Source organism: Peromyscus maniculatus, chromosome 5 (assembly GCF_049852395.1).
Source record: "Peromyscus maniculatus bairdii isolate BWxNUB_F1_BW_parent chromosome 5, HU_Pman_BW_mat_3.1, whole genome shotgun sequence".
NCBI classification, from domain to species: domain Eukaryota; kingdom Metazoa; phylum Chordata; class Mammalia; order Rodentia; family Cricetidae; genus Peromyscus; species Peromyscus maniculatus.
Window position 1 is genome coordinate 44,024,487 of NC_134856.1, and position 19,240 is coordinate 44,043,726.

At 49.9% G+C, this 19,240-nt stretch overlaps 1 protein-coding gene across 2 annotated transcripts in view; it reads left to right on the forward strand.

Moving 5' to 3' along the window:
* The first annotated feature begins 2,614 nt into the window (after positions 1–2,614).
* St3gal2 (ST3 beta-galactoside alpha-2,3-sialyltransferase 2) overlaps positions 2,615–19,240 on the forward strand; it is a 56,372-nt gene continuing 39,746 nt past the window's right edge. Inside the window, exons 1-2 of one of the 2 annotated variants that reach the window (XM_042277715.2) lie at positions 2,615–2,747; positions 2,962–3,058. The gene's annotated coding sequence lies outside the window, so the exon portion shown is untranslated. The remainder of the gene's footprint in view (positions 2,748–2,961; positions 3,059–19,240) is intronic. The other variant, XM_006974095.4, reaches the window with a different exon arrangement.

Genomic DNA, 19,240 nt, shown 5'->3' on the forward strand with positions numbered 1-19,240 from the left:
CACAACCAGCAACGGGGTAAGGAAGAAAGGCAGACAAGAATAGAGAAAGGTAAACGCTAGCCTGGAGAGATGGCTCAGAGGTTAAGAGCACTGACTGCTTTTCCAGAGGTCCTGAGTTCAATTCCCAGCAACCACATGGTGGCTCACAGCCATTTGTGGTGAGATCTGGTGCCCTCTTCTGGTATGCATACATACATACAAACAGAACACTGTATACATAATAAATAAAAAAAAGAGAGAGAGAGAGAAAGGTAAATGCCCAGAGGCAAAAGACTACAGGTTAATGGAAGTTAAGGAAAGCTGGCTAGAAATAAGCCAAGCTAAGGCCAAGCATTTATAATTAAAAATAACCCTCTGTGTGGTGATTTATTTAGGAGCTGGGTGGTGCCCCCCCAAAAGAACAAAAACAACATTAATCTTTGGTAAACCCTCCAAGAAAGGGAGATTTGTATATAAGTATGTGCACATGTGAATGTAGGTGCTCCTGGAAGCCAGAAGAGGCCCTAGGATCCCTTAGAACTGGAGTTACAGGAAGTTGTGAGCAGCCATATGAGAGCTGGGAACCAAATCCTGTCCTCTCCAAGAGCAGCAAATGCTCTTAACCAGTGAGGGGGCCTTTGCAAAAACAAGGGCTCTTAACCACCGAGGCAGTTCTCCAGCGCCCCGAAGGATGATCTTAATTGTAAAACAAAACAGCTGGGCGAGGTGGTGTAGCACACATTTAATGCTAGCACTTGGGGGCCAGAGGCAGACGGATCTCTGTGAGTTCGAGGCCAGCCTGGTCTACAGAGCGAGTTCCAGGACAGCCAGGACTGTTATACAGAGAAATCATGTCTCAAAGACAAACAAACAAAAACAACCAGGGGCTGGAGAGGGGGCTCAGAGGTCAAGAGTACTTGCTGCTCTTTCAGAGGACCCGGTTCTAGCACCTGCATGGAGGCTTACACCTGTCTGTAACCTCAGTCTTAGAGAATCCAATAGCACTTCTGGCACTAGCTACATAAGTGTTATACAGACATAGATGCAGTCAAAGCCCCTGTCATAGTTCAGGTTTCTATTGCTGTGAAGAGACACCATGACTACAGCAACTCTTAGAAAGGAAAATATTTAATTGGCCGGGGAGGGTGGGGCTGGCTTACAGTTCCAGAGATTCAATCCATTATTGTAATGGCAGGAAGCATGGCGGCGTGCAGGCAGACATGGTGCTGGAGAAGGAGCTGAGAGTTCTACATCCTGATCAGCAGGCAGCAGGGAGAGAGTGCCACACTGGGCATCCACCCAACATCCTCCAACAAAGCCACAACTACTCCAACAAGGCCACACCTTCTAATAGTGCCATTCCCTATGGGCCAAACATTCAAACAGATGAGTCTGTGGGGGCCATTCCTATTCAAACCACCGCAGCATCCTACGTATAAAGGATTTTTTTTTCAAAGTACATTGCAGGATGTGGTGGCTCATGTCTATAATCCCAACCTGCAGGAGGATAAGGCAGGATAATCCAACATAGATTCCAGGCAGGTCTGGCTTACAAAGTGAATTTTAGGCCACCCTGGGATACATAATAAGAGAAAAAGCACGGACAGAAGAAACATTCTAGGGGCCCAGAGCTAATGAACCAGAAACTTCTGGTTTGATCAGGCTATTTAGGGGGATGCAATACACACCAGTTTGAGAACCATTGGCCAGTTAGAGAGGTTTGAAGGTTAGATGTGCCATCAGTTAGGAACTTCCTGATGATTTGAAGCTATGTTTGAAAGTTGAGGAAAGAACTGGCTAAGACTGGTGTGGATGAGTATTTAAAATGTGTGCATGTTACCCTAGAGAACAGGAAGCTAAGGGCATCTAAGAGACAGAAGTCTGAAGTGAGGAGATGCCCTCGTGGAAGAGGGCTGTAGGGCGCCTACAAGACACTTCCCAGGTGGGGTACACAGTCTAAATGAAGACAAACCCCATTCCCACATCGCTGCTGGGGCCCCTCTTCCCAACAGCCTAAAACCTAGCGGCCTCACTGCAGCTGCAGCTTGCAGGGCCAGGGCATGAACCCAGCTGGCTCAGGTCGTGGCTCTTGGCAAGAGCAAGTACAAACAGTCCCCTTCAGCTGGGCTCGGCCGGCCGCAGCTGATCACAGCCCTGTGTGAGAGGCATCCTCAGCTTATTTGCATCCTTTGATGTGAATCAGGTACCAAAGCCTGGCTGGGGCGCCACAGACTGCATCGCGCAGGTTTCAGGTGCCCGGAGCTGCGTGGCTGGGAAACAGAAGAAGACGCCCCTTAATGCTACGCCTTAACCCCCTAAATCCAGGCAGAACTACAAAGACCATGATCCCAGATATGGGAGTGCATTGCTTTCTGGGAGTGATAGTCCCCCCATGTGGAGCACTGCTGGCCGATCCTGCCCCGCTGGACTACATATCCCAGCGTGCCTGAACGAGTTGGGGGATAGGAGGGAGGGGAGAGCCCTGGAGGATGTGAATGGGGAGGGGGCACCCGCCCCCTTCCCCCACCCTTCCCTTTTGCTGGGCAGGGGTGGGGGGAGGGGCCGGGCTGAGGCTGCAGCCACGGCGCTCCGGGAGGGCAGGGCCAGGCAAGGGCGGGACTGGCCCAAGGCAGGCGATCTGGAGAGCCTTGAAGCTAACGGGTCCGGGCGCGGGAGGCGGCGGCGGCGGCGGCGGCAGCTTTCTGCACGGGCGGAGGCGGCGGCAGGAGCGGCAGGCATGGCCCGCGCGGCGCCCAGCGCAGACTGAGGTGCGCGGGCGGGATGGGAGAGGGAGGGATGCGGGGCTCCCCGGGCCCCGTGCTGCCCCAACCCTCCTCTGCGGGCAGAGGGTTTGGCTCCGAGGCCCAGACCCTTCGGGTCCAGCTCAGCAACTTCCCCCGGGTCTGGGCGCCGTGTGGGCGGGGGTCTGATTGCCTTGGCCTCGATCAGGATCCCCGCCTTCAGCTCCTGCCTATCTCGCAGCTCCCAGTCTTCCAGGCGCTCCTGTGACACGCCTTGCTGGCAGCCCCCAGCCCCAGCCCTTGAGAACCCCGTCCTGGTCCACACTTCCACGCCCCAGGTATTGGTACCTCCAGCCTCCGGAGCTTGGGAACCTGCTCCATCCGGAACCCCCTGCCCCACTTCTCTTGGTCAGAAGCTGTCTGCACCACCCGCGCTTCTTTCCTCTCTCCTTCGGCCTTCCCCCCAACCTGGCGCTGACCCCTAGCCACGCTCTGTGGCCTAGTTCTCTCTAATAAGACCTGACAGCTTGACCTCCTTCCTACTTTGGAGAAACTGAGGCACGAACCAACCAGAAACTTGGTCAGCGTGTCCGCCCTCTGGACTCTGGCCTGAGCCCTGTCCCTTGCCCCTCCTGTCCCTTCCATCCCTTGCCGTGTAAGACACGTTACTTCCTCCGGTCAGGCCCCTGTGACTGGGTGAAACTTCCCAGCCCCTCCTCTGGGGCTCACACCCAGTCTCTCTTGTTTAGTTATTTCATTACTTCTGTTGCCCCCTCCTTTGCGTAGCCCTCCGCCTGGAGAGGAGTCTCCGGTCCCTTTGCTGCTTGCTCAAGTTAGCCTCTCTGTTTCTCTCTTGCCAACTGCATCCTTCTCCCATTTTGCCTCTTGTTTCCGTCTCTACGCTGAGAACGATTCAGGGCATCCTGGGGCCCCTGGGAAGTAGTTATTCCTAGCCAGTAACCCATACTCCTACTTGTGGACAAGTGTCTAGAAACTGCTTGGCTTTGTCTAGAAGAAACTGGCTGGCCTCCCCTTCCTCACGCTTGGTGGGCTCAGAAGTCTGGGTTGGAAGGGACCATTTACCTTCATGGTGGCATTGGAGAACTCTGGTCACTATACCCCTCAGCTAATCAGTTCACTTTGGAGTGGGCTGCGCCTTCTGGGAGGGATGCCTGATATGTGCTCTGAGCTTTGTGGAGGAAGGCACTGTGCCTGTAGGCGGTGAACTCAAGTTTAGTCCTGGTGCATCTGATCTGAAGCAGAGAGGGAGGGAGGTATAATTCGGTTTTTGTTTGTTTGGCTGTTCGTTCGCCATCTTCCTTCAGCTGAATTTTCCTTCGGGTCACACTTTTCTTCACCCTATCTCCAGTCTCCCAGTAGAAAGTGGGGAAGGGCGAGGGGGAACCTGTGAGCCATCAGGCAGGGAGGGGATACTTCCCAAGTTTGTGAGGGTCCTGACTGAGCAGTCTTGATCTGAACCAGATGGTTCTCTGCTTCAACACGATCCCTCCCATGCTCCCTCCCCCTTGGCTGTGAATAGGATGCTTTTAACCTTGTAACTTGAGAATGGAGAGGTGAGGCCAGGGGGCCAACTGTCTGTGTGAATGTTTGTGTCTACATCTGCACACTCGGCAAGCTTGCCCCGGGGGCCGATTGGAAGTGTTCGTGTCCCAGAGACCACTGTGGAGTTCTGTGACGTGCTGATAGGCCACAGGCACTTTTAGAGCCCCAGAGATAGAACTAGTTTTGAAGTCCCTAAGGGTCACTGGAGTCAGGCAGGGTGACACCCACTTGTTATGCCAGTGTTCAGGACGGCATGAGGATTGCCATTTAAAGACAACCCTAGCTATACAGTGAGGGGTCTGGGAGATGGCTTCCAGGTAAAGGTTCTTGCCAAACAAGACTGGCAACCTGAGTTTCATCCCCGGAGCTCAGATAAGTTGGAAGAAGAGAACTGATTCCATAAACTTGACCTTTGACCTACACACACTCACACATCATGTGCATACCCCACATATGGTTTTAAAAAGAAACAAAACCGTTAGATGTAGCCCCATTTGAGTGAACACTTAACTTTCACCGTAAGCCAGGTCTCAGGGGGAGGATTACCTTTCTTTGGAAAGCTGTTTCAGATTGAGGAGTCTGACACAGTAAGGTTCAAGGTGTTGGAGGGAAGTCAGGCAAGCTGGTTCCTTCCTTCGCTTGAGCTCTTATCTTAAAGATTTGTGTCATTTTTACATGTCTGTGTATGTGGGTGCCCTCAGAGGCCAGAAGGGGGCATCAGATGCCCTGGAACTGGAATCTCAGGTGGTTGTAAGACACCTGATGTGGGTTCCGGGAACCAAACTTGGTCCTGTGCAAAAGTAGCAAGTGCTCTTAGCCTCCAGGCATCTCTCTAGCCCTTGTGTTCTTTTGTTTTTTAGTAACAGGAAATGGTATAGGGATGAGTGGGAAATGGATTTCTTTGTTTTTCTGTAGTGTATTTTGTTTGCCGTGTTGTGGTTTTGTGTATTTGCATTTTGTTTCACTTTTGAGACAAGATCTTACATGAGTCTAGGCTGTCTTCAGATTTGATGTGTGCTGAAGATGGCCCTGAATTCCTGATTCTCCTGCCTCTGCATCAGGAGTTCTGGGATTACAGGCGTGCGCTCTGATGCTGAGCTGTGTCCTTGATTTTGTGGAGGTTCTCTAAATGCATCTTTATTTCTGAAATACTTTAGTGGGTGCTCAGTCGAAGCAGAGGTTTTGTTGTTGCTGCTTTGAAAAAGTAATTAATTTGGGGTGTGTGTGTTCATTCATATGTGTCGTGACCCATGTGTGGACGTCAGAGGAGAACTTGCAGGAATTAGTTCATTTCCTCCACCATGTGGGTTCTGTGAATCAAACTCAGGTGGTCAGGCTTGGTGGCAAGAGCCTTAATCCACCGAGCTTCTTGCCTGCCTTTGTTCTCATGTTTGAAGTGGCATCTACTGCATAGCCCTGGCTGGCTTGGAACCTACTGTGTAGTCCAGGCGGGTGGGGAACCTTCAGTGATCCTCCTGTCTCTATCTCCTGACTGCTGGGATTATAGATTTGTACCACAGTGCCTGGCGAAGCAGGGAGGCTTAGGTGAAGGGTTATGGCTGGCTTCTTCATACTTTCCAGGTCTTGAAATCACCTGGAGAGTTGGTTAAGGCCCAGATACCTATGCCATGGTGCCAGAGTGTTTTTTTTTTTTGATTCGGTTGATCTGAATTTGTATCTCTCTCAGCTCCTTGGGTCTAACATTTTGAAAGACACCGAATCGAGCCATTACAGCTGCATGGTAAGCCAGTCCCAACAGATGGAAAGTCTTAAGAAGGACTTTCATCCACCTCGTTTCCCCACCGCGGCTTGTTCTGGCAGCTGCGCCGTTTGAGCCTTTTTCTTTCACTCCCATGCTGCCCGTGGTTGGCTAGGTTAGAGAGAGGCCTGACTCGTGGGGCCTGAGCTGTCTGTTCTTGGATAGAAGGCCTCATGACCACACAGCATGTTTAGGAACCAGGACTTGGGAAAAGGGTAGCTGCCTGGGTTCAATAAAGCAGCAACTGAGACAGACTCTTGCCTGTTCCGTGTAGGTTTTCCAGAATGCGACGATTGGGGTGCCTGCCAGGTGAAGTCCTGTTATGGCTGCACACTGGACAGGATGCCCAGGAATCTGGAGTTTAGACAAGCTAGAGGAATCATACAGTGTTTTGCAAATATTTTCTGTCTGTTTACAGGCTGATGAGAGGTAGATACAAATTTATAGGAAAACTAGATCCAGGCAGATATAGATCCAGGTAGGGTTAGTGAGGGACAGGAAGACAAGGTGTGGTCACATAACAGCCCCAGGACTAGCATTTCAGCCATCTGTTAAAGTGGTCCTTCTAACAGCTCCCGGAATGGGTTCGCTGAGTGCTCACTGCTAGCCCAGCAATAGGTGTGCTCATGCTGTACGGTATGGTGATATTTTATTTGTACTAAAATGTGATTTGTATGTTTAAATAAAGTTGTCCGGGGGTCAGAGCTATAATAGCAAGCCATCACAGAAGCTGGGCGGTGGTAGCACACACCTTTAATCCCAGCACTTGGGAAGCAGAGCTAGGCAGAAATCCATGTGTTCAAGGATACAGCCAAGCATGGTGACTCATGCCTTTAATCCCAGAAAGCGAGCCTTTAATCCCAGGGAGTGATGGTAAAAGGTAGCAAGATATATAAGACGTGAGGACCAGGAACAAGAAGCATTTGGCTGGTTAAGCATTCAGGCTTTTGAGCAGCAATTCAGCTGAGACCCATTCTGGATGAGGACTCAGAGGCCTCCAGTCTGAGGAGACAAGACCAGCTGTCCGGTGAGGTGAGGTAGCTGTAGCTTGTTCTGTCTCTCTGATCTTCCAGTTCACCCCAATACTTGGCTCTGGGTTTGATTTTATTAATAAGAACTTTTTAAGATTCCTGCTACAGTGTGGAGTCCTCATAGCAGCTTTGCAAGGTTGGTATCATCGTCATTATTTCACATGTGAAATTTGAAGTAAAACATCCAGGGCTGGGGAGAGATCTTGGTTTGCAAAGAGCCTTCCAAACATGAGGACCTGAGTTAAATTCCCAGCACCAGAATAAAAAATGTCCGGCATGGTGGTGCATACTTGTAATCCCAGTGCGGGAGATGCAGAGGCAGGAGGATTCCTGGGGCTTGCTGGCCAGCCAGTCCAGTCTAATTGGTGAGCTCCAGGCCAATCAGAGACCTGCCTCAAAGAGGTGAACACTCTGCACACACACCGACACATGCACACACATCATACATATAGATGAAGTCATAAAAACAAAAAGCAGGTGTGGTGGTGTATATTTGCAATCCCAGGATTCGGGAACTTGAAATAGGAGAGTCATGAGTTCAAGGTTAATCTGGGCTATATAGCAAGACCCTATCTGAAGAAATCAAAACAAAAAAATTAACAGGTGAAAAGTATAACATTTTTTTAAATTAATTAATCACAGCTTCACATGCCGTGAGACCTTCAGATTGAAGACCCAGGGGAACTGTCCATTTTTATGCTTGGGATGAGGAAGCTTAGGGAGCGGTGCAGAAATCAATGGGACCTGAAAAGGCCGCCCTGATGCCTGTCAGCTGCTGCTCAGCCTGTGGCAGCAGCATCCCTCCTTTTCGGATGTAGGGCAGAGTGCTTTCTTTGATGGATATGTGGCTGTCAGACAAGGGAGGCCAGAGACTGGGGGGTGGGGTGGAGGGATGGGGGGTGGGGGGGTGAGAGTGACATTATAGGTCTTGTAGCTTGTTTTGGCAAAGAGGTCTTAATCTGTTGCCGTTGTTCATTTTTAAGGGTTCTGGTCTCTATAATATGCTTTGGGGAAAGGAAACATAGTTTCTTTGGCTTTGTTTGAATGGAGAATGAGGGGCCAGAGATGAGAAGAAAGGAGAGACCAGTAAGACCTTCACTTCCAAGTGTTTCTTGGATAAGAAAGGGCTCTCCTGGAAGACTGTGAGATGAAAATGAGAGGCTCACATCCCCTTCAGGGTTCCAGGGTGGGCATAACAGGAACCAGATGCTAGCCTCATGAGAGTACCATGGTCTTGGTCTCCCAAGATAAATCTGGGCTGTGCCCAGATTCCCCTCCCAGCTTGGGCCGTATGCCTCCCAGTGTTGAGGGCAGGACTGGTAGCATGACAGGTAGTCCTTCCAGACTCTTTAGAGAATGAGGAAATGGACCCTGTAGATACCATGAGAGACTGACCCAAAAAGCACTAGGCAAGTAGGAGTTGGCAGGTGGCAAAGGGGTCGGTGTGACAGGTTTCTGAGCCAGCCAAGGGTAGACTGGTAGGCAACCTGGTACAGCAGGGTCATCAGGGGACAGTGAGCGGAGGGATGTTACTGAAAACTAGATAGTGCCGGAGTAAGATGTAATGAAGGCTGGGACTTGGCAGGAGAAATGGAAAAGAGAAGCCTGAAAGAGGTTTTGAGAAGTCAGTATCATCTTCTGGAAAAATACTTGATTCGCTGGAGTTTGGCATTTTGATGCCTAAGAGACGAGGGTTGGTTCCTTGAACTGAAAGGGGCCACCCAAAAGGAAGGTTTCCAGGAGATCATATGGCCTACCTTGCTGTCTGTGGCTACCAGCAGCCTACCTGGCACCTCTGTCAGTATTTTTACTCCTGTCCCCAAGCTGTCTAGGGTTCGGTCCCTCCAGCCCAAGAGGTCCTCCATAGTAACTGAGAGCAGCCGGGGCTTTGCAGCCAGCACGAGATCTCTCCTCCACGCCTGAGCCTTCCCCTTGGCTTCTCCCAGTTTCTGTACCCCAGCCTCCCTGTCCATCAGTCTCCCTTTCTACCCCATATTCCTACATATCCAAGTCCTTAGTAATCAAAGGACCTGGCCCTGTTCTCTGGGGACTTGTGGTTTCTTCTCTTTGCTCAGAATGCTTGTTAATAAGTCTTTCTTAACTATGAGAGCCGAAATCTCCAAGAAGTGCTTCCCAAGGAAAGAATCTCAACTTCGTCTGCATCTACAGAATGCAGACTTTTCCTTTAGCGATGCAGGACTCACCAGGGACAGCTGCTTGTGTCCCCGACCAGCCGTTCTCAAGTACTTTTTGTTGCTTATTTGTAAATCATTATTGTAATTGCAACATATTGTCAATCGAGCGTTCATGTTGCCATCACAGATCTCATCTAGGGCTCTAGGGCACAGCTGGGCTTTGAGCCACCTGGGATTTCTAGCTAAGCCCTGGGGGAGTGCCCCCTGTGGGATTGGGCAGGAGGGCAAGAACAGGGTCCACCAAACTGGCACGCAGAAGACTATTCCCGTAGATTCCCAGAGCGGAAGGCTATCTTCCTGGAACAAAGTGGTGTGTTTCCGTCAATTCAGATCTCTGTGATATTTTCCTGACTTTTAATACAGAATCGAGAGAGGTGTTGGGGAAAGGGAGGGGGGGGGAGAAAATGTAGGGGTGATGTTGTAATTATTGCTTATTTTGATATGGTTGCTAAAATTATTTAAAGAGTTATTGTTTTTAATTATGTGTATGTTTGTGTGCCTGTATGTGGGTCTGAGCATGGGAGTGGCCGTGCCCCCAGAGGTCAGAGGCTTCAGATCTGCCAGGAGCCGGAGTCATAGGCAGCTCTAAGCTGTCTGATGTGGGCTCTGGGGATGGAATTTTTGTCCTCTGTAAAAGCAGATGTTCTTAACCACTGAGTCATATCTCCAGTCCATGGGTACTAAAATTTTACTTGTAAAATATCAGTATTAAACGTAGCACACATAGTTCCCGTATAAGATGTTGAAAATCAGCTGTGTGATGGTGGTGCACACCTTTAATCCTAGCACTCGGGAGGCAGAGGCAGGCAGATCTCTGAGTTTGAGATCCTCCTGGTCCAACAGAGTGAGTTCCAGAACAGCCAGGGTTACACAGAGAAACCTTGTCTCAAAAAGGCAAACAAACGAAAAAGATGTTGAAAAGCTTAAGATGGTCCTCAGCCTTGCCCCTTCCTTCAGGTGGACTGGCATGAGAAGGCCTGGAATTGGAAGTTACTCTCTTCTGTCTCTGAGGCATTGTTCTTGACCCAGCAGGCCTTGGATTCTGTGGCCTGGTATGTGAACTGCGTCCACTGGCATCCTTTTTTTGTTTTCTTGGAGACCGGGGTCTCATCTGGTCCAGGCTAGCCTGGAACATGTTATGTAACTCAGACTGGCTTCAAATTCTTGCCCCCCCACCCCACCCCGCCCCCATGTCTACTTCCTGTGCCACCATGTCCAGCCGCATTTTCCCTCTTTGTTTCCTTCCGTTCTGATTGGGGTCAGAATGAGGGTATGCCACAGAGCCGCCAAAGGCCACCGTTTTCTGTGTGGTTAGAGCTGGGGCCAGAGGCTTCTTGGCTTATGAAAGGGCACAGCATTGTGGGGCTCAAGGGACATAACCTGGGGACCCCCAGGAGCAGCCCTCACCGCTCGACCTCCTTTGCCGTAAATCTTTCAGGGGTTGGAGCCCTAGCCCTGTGAAGAGGCCGCAGCCTCTCAGCCTTGGCAGGTCAGCAGCCTTCCGAGGAAGACAATCAGCAACAAACGCAAATAGCTAATTGGTCCAGAGGGAACCTGCTCCCGGCAGGAAACATCAACAGGTTATTTTGTTTCTGTGGCGAAAGGGAATGGGGAGGGGGCGAGGCTGCTAGGGAAGAGGGGAGAAAAGAGGAGGATCGTGGGAGTGATCCAGGTAAGAAGAGAATTGAAGGGGTGAGGCGGGGGATCTCCTTGCTCCTCCCACTCTACTAGTTCGCCCCTCCCCCACGCTAATTCCTCCTGCCTTTTCCCAGAGGGTTCCTTTGCTTTCAGAAAGAACTCCACAGAAGTAGAGTAGTAGAATGCTGCGTCTCCTGTCTCTGACCCGCATTCCCACCCGTACGCGGTTAAAGACAAAGCCCTTGCCGTTTGAAGGACACGGTTACTTGGAGCTAAAACACCAGGAGGAAATTAAAGTTTCTGTGGGCCTGTGCAGAGTCCTGGGCTGTGCGGAGAACAGATAGCAACCAGGGGATGTGGTGGGGGAAGGCCTGGGAGGGGCTTTTGCATTCAGCTCTCGCTCTCTAGGAAGCAAGGAAGGCTCACTGGGGTTGGCTTGCCCTGGGATTTTCTGTGGTTGGCTTTCTCTGTTCTTCCCTGTCCCAGAGGGCTCCAGGGGACTGGAATTTGGTTCCTAGCAAATTGATGCTCCCATGGACCTGTATCTGTTTAGCTTCTGGCTGGTTCCTCAGCATCACTCGGGAATACCCTAGGTGCCAAGGGCAGGGGAAATGATTCTAAAGATTTATTTTATTACGTGTGTGTGTGTGTGTGCACGTGCACATGTGTCATGTATGTGGGTGATTGCAGAAGCCAGAAGAGGCCATCAGATCCCTGGGGGCTGGAGTTACAGGTGATTGGAAGCTGCCCAGTGTGGGTGCTGGGAACCAGATTCCAGTCCTCTGTAAGAGCAGCAATGTCTCTTAATTGCTGAGCCATTTCTCCAGCCCCAGAGATAAGTCTAGACTCAGAAAACCGAAGATGGTAAGAATGGTGGACCCCGTTCTAGGGTGAGGAGCTATTTTCTCAGGCCTGCTGTGAAATGAGGAGCAGATAAATAGTTTATGTTGAGGTTCAGAGTCGTAGGTGTTTGATGAGCAATGTCATCAGCTCCTCAGAGGCAAGACATACTTGACCATGAAGCCATAGTCGGAACACTTCTAGGATGAATGTGAGTTTTAATCTCAAATGGGATACCTCATGGTTTACATAGGGGATACCCAGCTGTCTACATTCTCTTCTTCTTCTTCTTTTATTTTTATTTTTATTTTTTATGTATGTTGGTGTTTTGCCATGGATATCAGTTCTCCTGGAACTGGAATTACAGACAGTTGTGAGCTGCCATGTGGGTGCTGAGACTTGAACTCGGGTCCTCTGGAAGAACAGTCAGTGCTCTTAACCACTGAGCCATCTCTTCAGCACCCCCCCCCTTTTTTTTTGTTTTTTTGAGACAGGGTTTTCCTGTGTATCCTTGGCTGTCCTAGAGCTCACTCTGTAGACCAGGCTGGCCTCGAACTCAGAGATCCGCCAGCCTTTGCCTCCCTCGTATCTATCCCTGATCTGTGGATCCCTGCCATTTGTCTTACGCAGGATGGGGAGAAGAGCCAGCTGCAATCCCTTTGCTGGCAGCCTCCGAGCATCCTCTAGACATTTGGGATAGGGCTGTCTGGTTCTTGAAAAGAGGAAGCTACTTGTTTCCAGGGCAGCTGAACTTTACTTTCATAGTGCAGGGCTGAGTTTGGTAGGGTGCACATACAATATAAATACCCTTGATTATCTACAGTGCTGTGTGACCCAAGGCAAGCCACTGTTCCTCACTGGGATTCAGATCCACATTCGAATCAAGAACTCAGAAGGCTGCTGAGGAGTTCGCTCTCAGACCATCTGGTCAACCCAACAGAGGAGTGCCACACTCTGAGTAGGAGGGTAGAGTGGGAGCCCAGAATGCACTGTGCAGTCTAGACGTCTGGAAGTTGGTGTGACCTTTCTCCTAGCCTTTGTGGATGCATTTAGCAGCAAACAGGCAGTTCTGGTTTCTCTGGGGAACATAGACTTCTGCAGCCAGGGGAGCTGCTGCCCAGTTCCTCAATCTTTAGTGTAGCTCTGCTGGGGTCCAGGCAGAAAGGTTTGTCAGGCCTCGCTTCACACCCCTCTCTTCTTTTTAAAAATAATTTTCTAATTGTTATTTTATGTATATTGGTATTTAGCCTGCATGTATGTCTGTATGAGGGTGTCAGATCTTGGAGTTTATAGACAGTTGTGAACTGCCGTGTGGGTGCTGGGAATTGAACCCAGGTCCTCTGGAAGAGCAGCCAGTGCTCTTAACTACTGAGCCATCTCTCCATCATCCTCTCTTGTTAGGCTGGCCATCCATAAGCCCTGGAAGCTGATTCATATTTTTTTCATTTCAAGTTCTCTGTTCTATCCCCCCCCCCCACACACACACACAGGGTTTCTCTGTGTAACCCTGACTGTCCTGGAACTCACTCAGTAGACCACACTGGCCTTGAACTGACTGCCTCTGCCTGCTGGGATTAAAGGCGTGTGCCACCACCTCTTTACACTCGGGTCTTCTCTAGCCAGGTTTCCCTTAAGCCCAGGTGGGAGGTGGGATCGCAGATGGATCACACCAGGCAGAATGTCTGCTAGGATCTGAGAACCTGCCCGGCATGGGCACTGGGAGGGTCTCAGTAGAGGAGGCAGGTGTGAGAGGAAGACTACGAAGACAGATGCAAAGCCTGGACACAAAAAGTTAGGGAAGCACAGCATAAGATTGATTTCTCATTATCCGAAGAGGTGGGGCAGAGAACTACAGGATCTGGCCAGACAGGGCCTCCATGCCCCACCCTGCCGAGGAGGGGGAGGCACGCTTTCCAGCTGAGGCAAGGCTGGGCTGGGCTGGTCACAGAGGATTGTGCCTGCCTGAAAGTGTGGGAGGGCTTGTTCTCTGCCGCTTGGCAGGCTTGCTAAGAGTCAATATGATAAGACAGTATGAAGAGACAGATCCTTGGTTTTTACACGCAGACAGCTGTCTGCCCTGGGCAGCCCAGCGGTCCCCGACAGTCTATTGTGTGCTCCATTGGCTCTTCTGAAATACAGAGCCTCTGGCTTCAGCCCAGCTGGGTTTCCCCTGCCTGCCTGCCTGCTAGCTTCCTCTCCCATCTGGGGTCAGATGAGGTCTGCACTGTGGAGTCATCATAGTGAGACCCAGTCAATCCTGAGGTTGACCTAGAAGTTTGAAGCCTCCCTAGGAGAGGGGTCAGGGCCTCCAGCCTGAGCAGCAATTCCCTCACTTACCCGGTTGATTTTCCGTCCTTTGGTGCTTGTTTTGTTTTAACTTGATTTGTTATTGTGGTGATGGTGTAGGTAGGATGAGGATGGAGGCCGCCCTGTGCCACAGCTTTAATGTGAAAGTCAGAGGGCAGCTTTGTGGATTTGGTTCTCCCTTTCCATCTTTTTGTTTTGTTTTGTTTTGTTTTGTTTTTCGAGACAGGGTTTCTCTGTGTAGCTTTGCACGTTTCCTGGATCTCGCTCTGTAGACCAGGCTGCCTCGGCCTCCCAAGTGCTGGGATTAAAGGCGTGCACCACCACCGCCCGGCTCTCCCCTTCCATCTTTACGTGAGTTCCAGGGATAGAATTCAGGGGTGTCAGGCTTGAGCAGGAAGTGCCTTTACCCCCTCAGCCATCTATTTTGGTTTGGTTTTGGGGTACAAGGGCTCATTCCATGGCTGTCCTGGAGCTCTCTAATGGACAAGGTTGGCCTTGAACTTATGGTGTTCTTCTGTCTTCTGCCTCTCACGTTCTGGGGTTACAGGTCTCTTTTTGGTTTTAAGGTGTCCGCTGCTCAGCCAGACAGACCTGACAAGAGGCAGACATTTGGGGAGTTCCTCCTTTGCTCCGGAGCCTTAGGAGGTGTGGCTGTTTCTGGGTGGGGGAGGGGTGGGTTTACATTTGTGGAAGTTCCTTGAGCTTCCCTGTGGTGATGACATTGTTTGAGGGGCTCACTTTCATAGATCTGGGGCTTTAGTAGTGAAGAATGACAGTTCTTTGGATAGAGTGGACAGCTATAGATGTGGAGTGAAATTGAAAGATTAGAGAGAGATTTAGATTGTAAAATCAATTGGACTTTAGATTGGCTAAGGAAGGCAAGGAATGTCACAGGTGACTCCACATTTCAGGCTAGATGGATGATAGAATCCCGTTTCCAGAAACCAGGAATACAGAACAGAAAAAGGGCTGGATGTGAGGGGCCTCGATCATGTGTGAGTTTGTTTAATCAGTCTGAGACTAAATAAGGTACTTTGGGGGTACTAAATAAGGTACTAAATATATTACTTAAAAGGCAATATCCAGTCAGACACGGTGGTGGATGTACTTAATCTCAGCACTCAGGAGTCAGAGGCTGGAGGCTCTGAGTTCGAGGCTAGCCTAGTCCTAGTGAATTTCAGGCCAGTGAGAGTTACACGGTGAAACCCTGTCTCAAAAAACAAACAACAAAAAGAGGCAATATCCGGGAGTTAATAGGACAGATGGCCCAGGCATTTGGTGCACTGTCTAGCACTATTTGAAAAGCCAGAGATGACTCTTACTGGTTGAGATGTAGTTTTGGAAAGGACACCCCTCCGCATTATAGACCTTATCTAGAATCATATTCTTTATTTTTCTTTTGGTGCCAGAGCTTGAACCCAGGGCCTTATGCACAGTAGGCAAACGTTCTACCAGTGAGCTCCATTCCCAGCCAGCCAGAGTCATATTCTGTTGTCTTTGACAGTATCATCTGGTTTGGGGTATGGTATGACCAGATATCAAAAGGCATGGATACTGGGGATGTGACCCAAGTGATAAAGCCCCTGCCTTATATGCTCAGGGTCCTGGGTTCAACTTCTAGAAGAAAGGCACATCTGGATTTAGTCCCCAGGAAGGGGCAGGGAACACGAACAAGCACATCTTTTCCTGTTGAGTTTCCCCTGGGGCTGGCATTGCTGACCCCAGGCCTCCCTGGAGCCCCCCCACACCAAAGCCTCCTTTGAGGAGTGCCCTGTCTGGAAAAAGACTGTGGTCCAGGCCAGAACCAAGCTCCTACCAAGAATCCCAGAACATCAGCTCCCAGACCACTGCTGCTCTCGTGGGCCTCTGAGCTGGCCTGACCCATCAAGGAGATGGTATTTAAGTACTTAAGAGTTCCAGACATTCTTTCTAGGTAAGATAGCAAGTGATACAATACGGGGCCTTCTAAAATTGTTTAATAAATTGAAAATGATTGTACATGTGTCTGAGAGTTGGACTTCTTCAGTTATAAAAAAAAAAATCTACCATGCTAGGGATGGTGGCTCACACCTTTAATCCCAGCACTCGGGAGGCAGAGGCAGGCGGATCTCTGTGAGTTCGAGGCCAGCCTGGTCTACAGATTGAGTTCCAAGACAGCCAGAGATACATAATTACATAATAGAGAGGCCTTGTCTCAGACAAACAAAAACTCTACCTCACTTACACTGGTGTGATAGCACATACCTGTAATCCCAGCACTTGGGAGGTGGAGGCAGGAGTATCGGGAGTTCAAGGCCATCGTTAGTCACATGATCAGTTTGAGTCCAACCTGGGATACAGGAGACTGTCTCAAGAAGAAAAGAAGAGAAAATCCACTTCAAAGTGCCCTGTGACTAAAGGGCAGCTATTGCTTTACGTACCTTGTGATTGGCTCCATGCTCCCAGCACCCTTCCTGGGATTGCTATAGAGAATCCTAAACTGGGACTCATGCTCAGTCCTGGCCGAGGTAAGTACTCGGCCGAAAGCATTTGGTGCTCCCATTAGCTGGGCCTGGGTTGCATGACACAGAGATGGTAATTTGAAGAGAGATGAGTCTCTAAAGGAAAATTGTGTATTGCTCATTATGAGGACATTGCGTATTGAAGCAGCATCTGGTGTGCTTTTAGGTACGTGGAGACCTGATGATAGCTCTGTGACCTGATTTTTATATCAGTAACCACTATAGGTGAATCCATAGTGCTTACTACTATTTATCAATTTACCTCGTTAAAGATTGAATGCTAGCAAGGACACATGCCTAATAATCCCAGAAATCAGAAGGTGAAGGCTAGAAGATCATTCATTCAAGGCCAGCCTAGGCTACATAGGAGCTCAGATCGACCTCAGCTCCATAGCAAGACCCTGTCTCAAAATAACCAAACATTAACAGGGCATGGTAGCACACTCTTGAAATCTGAGCACTTGGGAGGTGGGGGCAGGAGGATCAGGAGTTTAAGGCCAGCCAGGATGGGCTCTAGTAGGCAGGGGCAGTTTTTAGGGAGGAATCACTTCCCTGTCCCTGATGCTCATTCACAATTCATTCTTCCCATGTACTACAGGATAAAAAGCCCACACAGACGTGTCATAGCAAATGGCTCCTCCTTCCTGAGGCCCAGGACAATCTCCATGGCGGCTGGTGTTACAAAGGGATGTATCTGAAATGGGAACACTTGCTGATGGTGGCTCTGACCAGGTCCCAGTAAACAGCATTTGTCCCAGCTCTGTTTGCATTCTATTCTGAGCTTATCTCCCCTGCCTCTGTAGTGATTATCACACGGCCTGTCAGGGTGTTGTACCTTCTAGATTTGCTGGGGATTTCCTAGTGGGGACTCTTGTGCCCCTGTGACTTCTTTGAGATAGAACGTCCAAGACAGTGGGATATATTTGAGCAGAAAGACAAAATTAGCACTCTTTGAGGCTTGGTTATTTATCACCTCCAGTTTTGAGAGTAAAGATCTTTGAACTGGCTTGCCTGAGATCTCAGCAGTGTTCTCTGGGTTTTGAGCTTTGGGTTTGGCAAGAGGAGACCTCGAGTTCAATCTTGGATGGGCTACTGGGCCTGGGCCTCTGGTTCAGGAAGAGAAGAATATACCCGTGAGGGACTTTGGTCTATTTGAGGATATGAAATTTTATACTAACCAAGTGCTGGAGGACCTGGGAGCTCCTGGAAGTTCTTACCAGCTCCTGGATTCTCAGGCAGCGAGGTAGGCTCTTCTGGGTGTTGTCTGAATTCCTCTTTCATTATACCCATTTGAATTCCTCTTTCATTATACCCATTTCCCTGTCATGAATCTTTCCTCCTCTTCAGATAATTGCTGGCAGCCAGTTCTTGCCTCCTTCACTGTTTGCCAGCCCAGAATGACAGGCATATTCTAAATGCTCCTCTAGTTTTGTGCCCGGTGCCCGGTGCCTGGTGCCTGGGCCTGGCTCAATCCCCTTGTCTCCTTAGGCTTCAATGCAGGGTCTCCTGCTGTCTGTGCATCCTTCTTCTCTGTGGGGCTGAAGTTCACAGCCATGACATTTAATCTATGCCAGGAGCTGGTGGGATTAGCAGAGGGAGGGCAGGCATTGTCAAACTCACTACACAGATGGAGGACCTGAGGCCAAGTCAGAAAGTGTGATTTGCCCAGATACACAGCTGTGGAGTAAAGGCAGTCCTAGAATGGAAGGTTCCTTTTTCTTTATTCTTTTTTGAGATGGGGTCTTATGTACCTTAGATTAGTTTCAAATTACGTAGCTGAGCATGGCCTGGAACTCCTGATCCTTCTGTGCAAGGAGAGCAGGGATTGTAGGTGTGTGCCATCACCCTCTGCTAGCTTTTTTGTTTCTGATGTTGGCTGTAAAATGTCAGTTCTGGACTAGGGAGGCGGATCAGTCGGTCAAGTGCCTGCTTGCCTTGCAAGCTTGAGGACCTGAGGTCGGATCCAGGACCCAGGCTTTTGTTTTTAAAGCCGGGAATAGTTGCACCACCTATAACTTTAGTGTGTGTGTGTCTGTTGTGTTGTGTTGTGTGTGTGTGTGTGTGTGTGTGTGTGTGTGTGTGTGTGTGTGTGTGTGAATGTGTGATGAGGTGGGTCCTTGGAGCTTACTGGCTCCCAGTCTTGCCAGTAAGAAGATGGTAAATGACGGTCAGTAAAGAGACCCTATTTCAAAATATAAGGTAGAGAGGAGGACACCCACTGTCACCCTCTGGCATGCTCACACATGAGTCAGTTCTCAGGCTCCTACTGGGGTGATGACACTCCAGCCTTAATAAGGGAAGGCAAGCAGCTCAAAAGCACACCTGGACCCCACTCTGAACAGCTCCCAGGTCACCTATACCTGGCGTCTCTGATGGCACCGTAATGTTGGAAATCCCTGTCATAGTCTAGATTATTAAAGTCTGTTTCCTGGGAGCCATCGTAGAAATGGACTGAGGCCTGTGTCCCCAGTCCGCCCCAGTTGACAGCACCAATGCCTGCCGTTATGCATGTCATTTTGGCAAGGAGCTCAGAATTTAGGATAGATCAGGAACATGAGTCACCCTTGAGGACAGGCAGTGGAGACAGGGAAGGCCCCTTTCTCCCCGAAACCTGGATTGTCTCCCCCGGAGGTGAGGGTCAGAAGCCGGGAAAGAAGTTCTCCTTTGTGCCTGCTCATCGCAGCCG